This window comes from Alosa alosa, chromosome 3 (genome assembly GCF_017589495.1).
Source record: "Alosa alosa isolate M-15738 ecotype Scorff River chromosome 3, AALO_Geno_1.1, whole genome shotgun sequence".
Taxonomy (NCBI): domain Eukaryota; kingdom Metazoa; phylum Chordata; class Actinopteri; order Clupeiformes; family Clupeidae; genus Alosa; species Alosa alosa.
This window is the reverse complement of record NC_063191.1, coordinates 26,982,159-26,993,533: the sequence shown is the minus strand read 5'-3', so window position 1 is coordinate 26,993,533 and position 11,375 is coordinate 26,982,159. Positions and strand designations below refer to the sequence as shown.

Below are 11,375 nucleotides of genomic sequence, written 5' to 3'. Positions count from 1 at the left end.
CTTCTGTTCTTGCTGTAGGATAAAACTAGGCAACTATAGGATAAAAGTAAAACTATCACTAGGCCTAGCCTAGACTACTACAGCAATATAGGCCTACGATTAATCTGCATTGCCTCGTATTTTTAACTTAACAATACTGTCAATAAACCTAACAGAAAAGGTTTAAGTCAAGACATCAATTTACTGTACAAACGTGATCACTACTCAATGGAAATATAAAATGGACATTTATGGAAAGTTACAGGTTATAAGCTATTCTGTTTTGTTAAGTAGCCTACATTGCCTAGGGCTACTTTTTACATTCATTTTGTGGTCAAAACCTAATTTAGTGCTTTATAGGCCTAGGTCAGTGCAGACATGAAATATTTTATCTAATAGGCTACAACTTCAATGAAATACTGCGCTATGCACAACTAAAATATCAGAAAATGAATAACTGGTGAATGACAAGAAGTTCAATAAAAAGATTGTTTAATGCTTATTTCTCCTATTACTCCATTTGTGTGGATGGAGGCGGAACACATCTCCTCAAGGTTGCCGATCCAATCGCCGGGTTGAAACACCTGATTGCGTGGTTTGGTGACCTCAGTGTCCGTGGCAGACCGTGTCACCATGTTTTTCCTCACAGCACCTGTAATCAAACAGACAGATATGTTTATGGTATATAGCATCCAAAGCCAAGTATGCTTACACAATACAATATATGAATTAGGTATTAAGGAGATTACATTTAAAAAGAAACATGACTTACAAAGCTCCTCTGTTCGCTGCACGTTGAGGGCTGGTGTGGGGGTGGAGGGAGTTGAGGAGGGACTGCCGTTCCTGGCCCATAGTGAGGTGGGCGGTGTGCGAGAGGGGGGAAAAAATTGTATTAAATGGTAGTATTAAATTGTTAAATTGTAAAAAATTGTATTAAATCTGTTAACCATGACTGATAATACACATGGGGCCTTTCTATTCACTAATATTTCAGAGATCAGTCCCTACCTTGAGTAACTCTCCTCAGATGTTAAATGCAGGTGCAGGGAGTTGAGGTGGTGAAGAGTGTTGCAGTCCTGCCCCATGGTGAGGTGCTAAGGGAGATAAATGGTTGTGATCTGTTAACCATGGTAGGCTGAGAGCTACAGGGCCAAACAATGGCAAACAAAAACAAATCTCTGGTCATGCTGGACATGAATTTGTATGTTTCAATATTTTGGTATGCACTATCTATATCAACTCCATGAATGGATTGACATTGAAATCAATGTGTTTCAATACAATCTGATAATAATGAATGAACTTTTCAGGCAATATTGCATGAATGCAAATGTTTTAAACTGACAAAATATTTGGCTGAGATTTTGAAAGTAATGGATAAAGTATGCAGAAAATCTCAGATGGTAATGCAGATGCAATCTGTTGATCTGAAATGGAGTGACTACTGCTGTGTTAATATAGATGGGACCACTGTATTCAATATTATTTCAGAGATCAGTCTTTACCTTAACAGTTTTCTCCAGGTTGAGGGGTAGTGACTCGGCTGCCTGGCACTCATTGAGATGGTGGAGCTGGAGGAATAGATACAAAGAGAGGGGAATGTCTTTAGCACTAAGAATGTTAACCATATCTCTAATATTAATATTATGATTTAGTTATTTTAATGTTAAGACATTATTACTTATTTTGCCAGTGCAATTGGCTTGGGCTTGAGGCTTCAACTGATATACCAGGCGAGTTGGAAGGTACCTCAGAGATGCAAAGTAACCATTTTCTGGCTCTTCACCAGGGGCGTCGCTAGCTATTTAAAACATTCGGGGCTAGAGCCCAGAAGTTATAGTCCTTTTTGTCCGGGGGTTCGTGGGTTTCTCCCCCGAGAGATTTTGAAAATCGGGCTGATGAACATGCAATTTTAACCTACTTTGAGAATGAAAAGGAAGGCCAATCGTAATGATCACGTCACGGCATTCGAATATTTTGATGTTTAAAGACCATGTAAGGAGAACGTCTCTTCTGCCAAAGTGCACCACATACAACACCCAAAATATGACATTAAAATAGCCTGTAGAATAAACATCTTCATGCACCTCTGTCAAGTGCACAGGTGTGAGCGTTTGTCTCGGGATAAACATTTGGACGTCATCACCTTCAATTAATGGGCTATTGGTGCCTTGAAAGCAACAAATGTAACAGAAAATATTGCCATTAGTAATGTTACAAGTTACAACATGTTTAGTTGTGAGTAACGAAACTTGAACGCTAGAAGGTGTTGCATGTGGAGAGCCTAACAGGCTAACTTGAAAACATTAGGCAGACGCCAAACGGCGCCACGCGATGTCCCCAGCAGTTATGTCATTTTGTCATGTTTTTCGTGTTCGTGTGTGGGGCTGTGTGCAGTTTATCATTTCGAATTCAATGAGCTAACTAGTAACGTTGATGGAGGACGTAACGTATTAGATTGATGGTCAGATAGTCAGATCTTCGTGTAGTGGCGATCGGCTGGCTGCCAGCTGGGTTGAAAGTACTGAGACTGCAAAAGTCTTGTTTATTACCGCTATGTATTTCAAATGATCACTGAAAGTATAATATTGGACACAATTACTGGATTGGTGAAGGGGAATAGCTTGATGTTAGGTATTATAGGCCTAGCCAAAGTCCGTCTGTGAAAACCGCTCGCTTCTCATTCATTCAACTCTGCTCAACTTTTGCCGCTTGCTCCGCTCAACTCGCTGCTGAAGGTTACATTCAACCGTTTCTTGGACTCATACCAACGTCAGTGAATGAATAAGTCTGCACTGCTAACCTGTGGTAAAAAAGACTGGCGCAACTACTATACTGTCATGGAAAACATTTTTTTGTTAGTAGTGAAGAATGTGATTCCATTCTACAGAACCAAACGTAGTTAGTGTGTCTCTTTCTAGTTATTCAAACAAAGTGTCCTTCAAGTTAGTGAGGTGCAGTGGTAGCCTGCTAGCTAGTAACATCAGACCAGCATTGATCAACGTTGTCTTTGAGGGCTGCGTTTCACGAACCCTGAGCTGATCGAAATGTCCTCCTGGGTTCGGGGAGATGATGACACACTGTGAGTTTCCACTTCTTGTCCTCCCTGCTCTGCCCTTTTTTTCCTAAAGAAACTTCTAATATCCATTTGTCCTTCTGTACACTTATTTCGCTAAGGCTATAGTAGAAATACCCAAACAGCAATGCGTAATAGCGTAGAGGAGAAGGTACTTGAAAATTGCAACATTTTGCAACAAATGATTCTAAACCTGCCCAGATCACGTCAGATTTTCTTGCGCTGCTGTTAATGCACACAATGGACACAAAACACAAAAGTTCTTCTCCGGGCTATTTATTTCATTTACGATTAGAGTTTTTGTTCTTATTTGTTGACGCCCATAGATCAGGGCTGTAGCCCCGAATGCCCAGGTCTAACGACACGCCTGCTCTTCACTGTCATTAGAGTCCCCGAAACGATGGCTGTTACATAACGATATCATTATGGTTATTGCAATCCCAAAATTTCCAAATATACATATAGTACAAAGCATCTCTGGTCTATTTTGGAATGCTACTGAATGTGTTCACATTACATTTTTAACAACCCAGAAAGTATCTTACTTGATCAAACAAACCCAACAGAGGCAATCGTAACGTTAGATGCTAGAATCCAGCCGATAAAAGTTGGACGCTGCAGAACAAACAAAATAGAAGATGGGGACCAAGTTCCATACAGTTAAGTTACGTTAGCATAATAAATCACAAACCGATGCCAATAGTTGTCTGAACCGACTTAAACAGTGATTAAAATGCCGAGGCTTTCATTACAAAGATGGCAGATAGACACTAAAGTTACATTATGAGACCAAACTTGGCAAAATGCAAACGTTAATGCACAGCTAGCTAGAGGCTAGGGCTAAACCATTATCAGTGAGTCAACATGCTAAAGTTGTAGGTAGCTATCATAGCAGAGTGCTTCACTGACTTCATTGACTGAAATACCAGTGCCAATATCACCTTAATCAAGGTTTGCATACGCAAATTGATTTCAATATATGTATAGCACTAATAGACATTAGCAATAACTTATGCAATTGCGCCTAACAGCATGCTAGCTAGCAGCTATATGCCTCTAGCATAGTAGCACTATATGGACAACAGCGACACATTAAAACAGACAAGACCAGACTAATGTTAAATAACAATGTGTGTTTTTAAATCACACTACCATAACATATTCTGCGAAATTGCTATCCCATTTTAAATCAGATAGGCTACAGACTCATATGAGCATCACAGCTAACAATAACGTTAACTTTGCACAAACTGTTGCACAAAATGACAAATGTCTCTGGTTGCACTAAAGTTAACGTTAGTCCTAATATCAAACAACGTCATTACAATCAATAAACATGATGATTATAAAACCACAAAGGCCAATGTTTAGTTTATTGTGAATGTCGCAATATATTAATTAATATCACTTACTCGAGAGGGTTCAAGCGCAACCGTGTCCCAGCAAAAGAAAATATCCACTAGTATGACTCTTCTTGGCTCTTGGTGTACAGTCATGTTCAACCGTTACAGTAAATGCGCGTCCGCGCCAGCGGATCCGGACATGGGTCCACTCAGGATCCGCTGTTTGACAGTAGAATTTACGGGGCCGCCTGGAGGCGGAGCTGATCCTCTGTGCGGCACCAAAACGAATGCGACAGTCACGCGGGTTTGGCGTCTTGAAGGCGGATCCGCCTAGGAGAGGTACAATACAGGCAGTGCCACTAGGATATTGCTTATGCAGCAATAAGTACGCCTACTACGGTACTCACATAGAATAGCAGCTCAAGTGAAGACAAGTGAGGGAGAACAGGGGTAGGCAGGACAGGGATGAAGGTGGTAGCCTGCATGTCCAGCTGTTAGAAGAGATAAGAGAGGAGGTATCCTCACTCAAAGAGTTGGGTCTTCAAACTGTTTTTGAAGCTAACATCAACAATCTGATAAATAACAGCAGAGGACAAAGGTAACATTTGAAGAGTTTTAAACTAGTGTGTATTATTAGCGTAAAACTCTTACTGTGTAACAATTTTCAAGCAGTAACTCATTATTACCCCTAAATCTTTGCCAGTTTCAGTGTTTGTCCTTTCAGTGTTTGTCCTTTTGTGTCTCAACCAGTGAATAGCCATGCCCTACACAGTCATTGATGCAATGTAAAATACTGTATATGTTTGAATTACAATGGGAAAACGGAAATCACCAGCCTGGCCAACAGGCAGAGGAGAGTCACCAACTCTAAAGTGTTTAACCTAAAATAACAAGGGAGAATCCTGGTCAAGCAAGAGATGGAAGAAAAGAAACTCGCATGGGAACTTAAAATCAGTAGAACATCCACTGTAGTTGCATCAGGGCACACAAAATCAGAGTGAACTATGGAAGCCCGTTTCCGCCACTTGAAAAAACTCATAATTATAGTGGATGGAATCCACTATATTGAAATCTCCTGGCTTCTTATTCTTCTTATAACCTTTTCTTTTTACCTTTTCAAAAATTAAAGAAGCCCTATGCAACAATTTTAGCAAAAAATACCTTAATTATGCAGGTTGAGAGTCGTTCTGATGGTTCTACAACACTTTTTGGGTCGTTTGGTGGGTGCCGTCTCCCCTAGTGCTTCTCTCCGGAAAAAACGAATATGCAACTTTCTGGTCCGTCGAACAAATCGGATGTGACTCAGCCGGAAGTATCCAATCGAATCTCGAAAATGTAGTCAGATTGTAGTTTCTAAGACTGCAAAACGGACTCCGACTTGGCTTTGTTGCTGTTGACATTGTAAGTAGCCTACTCTAGGCCCTGAATGTGTTTAGCTTGGTTTCTTGGGGGTATAGCGTAGCTTCTTTAATGTGGCTCTAACCACTTAACGTACAGACATGTTGAAATAACCGTTGTGTAGGTCTAAAATTGGACAAGAGAGTTATCATTTCAGATTTGTTTTAAAGTTTATACGAGAAATAGGGGATTAAAAATGTAAAAAAAAAAACATATTTTTCTCTCTATGACATCACAAAGGGGGCTCATTTAGAAGGGTCGTAAAGTAGTCAGGGGGCCAATTCTGAAAAGGGCTTCCGTTAAGACTTTTGCGGACATGTTTTGGTACAAGCTGTCACCCTATTTTTTTAGGTAGAAGCCACCCATAGGTAAGATATTAGCATGGTTGTCAAGGTGATTTTTTTTGTGTGACTTGTACAAGCAATTTCAGGCCAATTTTTTGGTTTCCTGCTCAACACTACATGCCAACAAGAAATTTTGAATATCTCCACAACCACAAGGACCATATACATAAAAAAGGTATCAAATGAAAGCTAACACTCATGGGAATGGACATTTGTTGTACAGTGTAAGAGACAACAGAACTAGAACATAAAAATCTCTGCCTAAAGAGAACCAGTTTTCAAAGTGAATATCAGCTTGGAAACATAACATAGTATCCCAAAACCTCTTTCAATCAGTACCTCTATCTATGGGAATGAGTCAAGCCAAGTGTAAAGCTTGTAGGGAGAGACAGTGCAATGCTGCACAAGTTATAATTCTTTAATGTCAAGGCGGAAATGTAGAACTGTAGATGGTGGTCTGTGGTGCTATTTGACTTGTGTGTACCAGGCAGGTTGTAACACAAATTATATTTAATTGACATCACTATAGTTATTAATTCCATCCTCACATAACTGCTGTCTAACTTCTTTAGGGTTAGGGGTTAGTAACTAGTTATAGTAATAACTATATAATGATCGTATGGCAAAGGTATGTTTTTCCCATCCAAGCAGTGACACTCAGGTAGGCAGCCAACAGAAGGCACCACTTCTTACCAATGTAAGCTTGAAGTAAAAATCACAGTTGTGTATATATATATATACAGAACTTGATAATGCCAATCATGTTTGTAAGAATGTATGTTAGTATGTTGCAAGCAACATTGTCAGAGATGTATGGTTGACAGGTGTGCACACAGACAGGCACACACGTAATGTCATACATGGTCATCACCACTGGTCTGGTCTGGAACCTAAAAGACAAAAGCAAACAAGTTCAACAGTTATGCCAAAACAATACAAGGAATGTCTGCAATTGTCCTAACAGTAGCCTATTCATGGCTTTCATAAGGTCCCTTTCCACAGGAGTATAATCAAGCACCAAATGCATTCATAATCTAGGTGCTTGATTGTATACACCTGTGGAAAGGGACCTGATGAAACCCATCAATAGACAAACTATGATAGTGTTTACTTAGGCTACGTAAGAATCAGGAGCATAGAATGAAAACGTAGCCATGGCCTATTTGATACACAAACAAGCGGTAAACAACGTTACAAATTTGGTAAAAATAAAAACAGGAGCATATGTTAGCTTTAACTAAAATGTGAACGGTGGAAGCTATAACGTTATGACCATCAACAATGATTCACGTTATTCATGCCCCTCATGACACCCATGATGGGTTTCATCAGGTTCCTTCACACAGTATAATCAAGCACCAGTCTGCATTCATAATCTTTTCTAGGTGCTTGATTCTATACACCCGTGTTTAGTGACCTGATGTCGAATAAAATCAGAGCCATAGTATCTGTAGGCCTACTTACTTCTCTGGTTTACGTTAACGTTCTAGTTAAATTAAGCTTACGCCCCATGTTGCCACCACATTACCACAATAAACAAATACCCTTAACCAAACTAGGCATGGTCTAGGTTGGTCCGTCCCGTTGATGCGGACTGAACCATAACCATAACAAACGCTAGCTAACCGCCATCAACCCAGCCCCGCTAACAGCCCATCACAAACACAAAACAAATTAGCCAGTTAGCTTATGCCCCATGCTGCCACCATATTACCACAACAAACATCCAAATATCCTTAAGCAACCTAGGTATGGTCTAAGTTGGCTAGGTTGCCTTAGACTTTGACCACAAATGCCCAATTCAAACAGCAAGCCAATAGCAGATCTGGCCACAAAGCCACGTGCACCGATTTCAATAGGCCTTAATCGTGCACTCCAACCTCGCTTGGCTGCCTCCTCTGCTATTTGAGTGTATTTAGCAAAGCAAACTAGGTGTAATGGGTTGAAATGGAGTGTCTGTGCCTTTAAGCCAACCCATCACATCGGTGCCACACCGGATGCCGGATGTGTAGTAATTAACAAAGAGGCTGATGCTTGCTTTATAAGTGTGGTGTCAGACATGGCCTGGGAAGGGGCAGGACTAGGTTGGGATTGTTTGTCTCTAGTTTCGTGCCCTCGTTTGCTCCTTTTCATTCTGTGCTCCTGTGGTTAGCAACTCGTGGATATCCGTGGTCTTCTGCAGAAGGGACCCATTGTTGGGAGTGGTGCTGCAGGAGTTGGAGTCGAGCGATTGATCGTTGCGACTCAGTTAGCGATTCGTGAGCTAAGGAGTGTGTGGGTTTTGTTGTCATCTGCTGGTTTCATGGTCAGATTGGTCACCCAGTTCAATACGCGTCCATTATCGCAGGGAAATCGTTTCATTAGCTGTTGTGGTTGTACGCTGGCTACATCCATTGGCGTGGATCTCTAGTTCACCAGCTAATACTTGTGCTGCTGTTTTGTCTCTCTGATTTTGTTTTGTTTTATTTCGCATGCCGTCTGCCCGCGACGTGATGCCATTAGCAGTAGGCCTAATCTAGGCGAACATGGCTAGTAGGAATTTACGTTACAAAATGTATTGACGGTAGTAGCATTACCTGGCATAAGCATAGACATGCATACACGCAAGGGCTACAAAACTATTTTTTTTTTTTTATATAAAACATTGCCTTGCAAGCGACGCGTGAGCATCATCCCGCTCTCTTCTTTTTTCCGCCCCCGACTCTTGGTGCCTTTTTGAAGCCATGTCTAAGCTGTCTGCCAAATTTGAGATTGAGGCATAATCGAACAGACCACTTGGAGGTGGGGGAGGGGGGCACCAGAGGGAGACTGGAGAGAGGGCCGCACAGGAGATTCACCTTTTTCTCGACTGATTTGGTCTAGGCCTATATTACTTTTGTATTGCTTGCATATTAACATGCTTTAGACATATTATTTGTTATTTATACTAGTAGCCTACTGCGATGATTTTTCATGTCCCAGATTTTTTGGTGCCCCCCCAGTGCCCTACGCACAGTGTGTGATGTGCGTGTGCGGTATGGAAGCATATGGGTAGCTTTCAAATGAGAATGCAATCTGCAATATGCAATTTAATATTGCAATTTGCAATAATTTCCAACAAATTGTATTTTAATCTGCAAAGTGACAATGAAATCCCAAAATCAACTAGAAAATGTAATTTCGAGGAAATTACCAGTGCATGAAAATATAAACATACTGTATATTAACATAAAATGCAAAACAAACTTTTATTCGATAACAGTTGGCAGAAGTCATAGTTGATAACAACTGACAGTTGAAATGGCTAAACAGTTAAATAGTTGAGTAGTTTAAAAAGTTAAATTATTTAATAGTGAATTATTGTAGTGAGGACATTTATTTTGAAACAGTTGTGGGCAGAGGAAATAGTTGAACAGGATCTGTAGAGCCAGATTGTATGTTTAAAGCCTAAGACAGAGTATATAGTTTAAAAGTTAAATATATAGTGTAATGGATGTTGATAGACAGAAAGTTGAATGGATGTTGATAGGCAGATTGTTTAATGGATGTTGATGGGATAGTTTAATGGGTAGATGAGTGAATGGTTTGAAGAGGATGAATGGATAGAAAGTTGGATGGAATGTGCCTTATATCCTTGTAGAATGGAGATACACAGAGCCTAATTGAGCAGAAAGCAGTTGATACAGGTGCAATCAGTTTAACTAGCTTTTTGATGGGACCTAGTAGAGCAGCTGGAAGTTGATACAGGTGCAAATCAAGTTAATTAGCCCATTATGATGTCATAGTCCCCATACAAAGTCTATGGGGAAAATAAACTGTTTTTTATTAATATCTCAAAAAAGTATAAAGTTTACAAAAGTGAAAAATACATTCCTCAAGTCTCCTTTTCAAGACCTACGTTACAAAGTTTGAACGAAGTTTCTACGTTAAACGGTTGAAGCTGAATTAGACGCAGAAATTTGGTGGGAAGAATAATAACTAGAAACGCAATTCCAAGGAATTACCAGTGCATGAAAATGCAAAACATATGGTGTGAAATATATTGTTAAAACAGATGATGTGCTAATTGGCAACCAACATGATGAGGTTTAATATAGTTCAAATGACTGAACTAGGTAGATGAGGTTTAATATAGTTGGAATGACTGAACAGTTAAATAGGTGGATAGTTTATATAGTTAAATGATTTGCTTGGTAGATAAGGTTTAATATAGTTGGAATGATTGAACGGTTAAATAGGTGGATAATTTAAATAGTTAAATTATTTAGGTAGATAATTGACGATAACTGACAGTTGGAATGGCCTTAATGTTTGCTAGCAGTTATGCTACTATGTTGTCAAAGATAATAATGTTAACCAAGTTACTATGCTAACTAGCATGCTAACAATGTTAAAATGCTAACTATGCTAACCATGTGACTTAGCTGACTTAGCTAATCATTTTAAGCAGTTTTGCTAAAAATGCTAACTAGCATGCTAACTATGTGACTTAGCTAACAAGCTAATCATTTTTAGCAGTTTTGTTAAAAATGCTAACTAACATCTTAACTGTGCTAACCATGTGACTTAGCTAATCATTTTAAGCAGTTTTGCTAAAATCTTAACTAGCATCTTAGCATGTTAACTATGCTAAACATGTGACTTAATTAGCAACAGCTAATCATTTTTAGCAGTTTTGCTAAAAATCTTATGCTTGGCATGCTAACTATTATTAACCATGTTACTTAGCTAACTTAGCTAACTAGCTACAGTGGGTAGGAGTCATAGTTGATGACAAGTAACAGTTATCTAACTATGCTAACTAAAATCTTAACAATGTTAACCATGTTACTTAGCTGACTTAGCTCATCATTTTAAGCAGTTTTGCTAAAATCTAACTAGCATCTAACATGCTAGCATGCTAACCATGTGACTTAGCTAATCATTTTAAGCAGTTTTGCTAAAAATGCTAACTAGCATCTTAACATCTTGCATCTTAACTATCTTAACCATGCTAACTAGCTACAGTGGGTAGGAGTCATAGTTGATGACAAGTAACAGTTACAATGGCTGAACAGTTAAAAAGTTCAGTAGTTTAAAGGGTTAAATTGTTTAACAGTAAAATATTATAGTGAGGACTTTTATTTTGAAACAGTTTTTGGCAGAGGAAGCAGTTGAACAGGATGTGTAGTCTTAATAGGGCCAGTTTGTATGCTTAAAGCCTGAGACTGGCAGTTGGTCCAGGGTGGCCCGAACACCTGCCATAGAGTTCTAATT

At 39.4% G+C, this 11,375-nt stretch overlaps 1 long non-coding RNA gene across 1 annotated transcript; it reads right to left on the bottom strand.

Moving 5' to 3' along the window:
• Positions 1-1,007: 1,007 nt before the first annotated feature.
• LOC125292546 lies at positions 1,008-3,666 on the bottom strand. Its single transcript, XR_007193215.1, has 3 exons — positions 3,601-3,666; positions 1,485-1,550; positions 1,008-1,073 (listed from the first exon to the last, which is right to left on the bottom strand). It is a non-coding gene; the product is annotated as an uncharacterized LOC125292546 (long non-coding RNA).
• Positions 3,667-11,375: the final 7,709 nt, after the last annotated feature.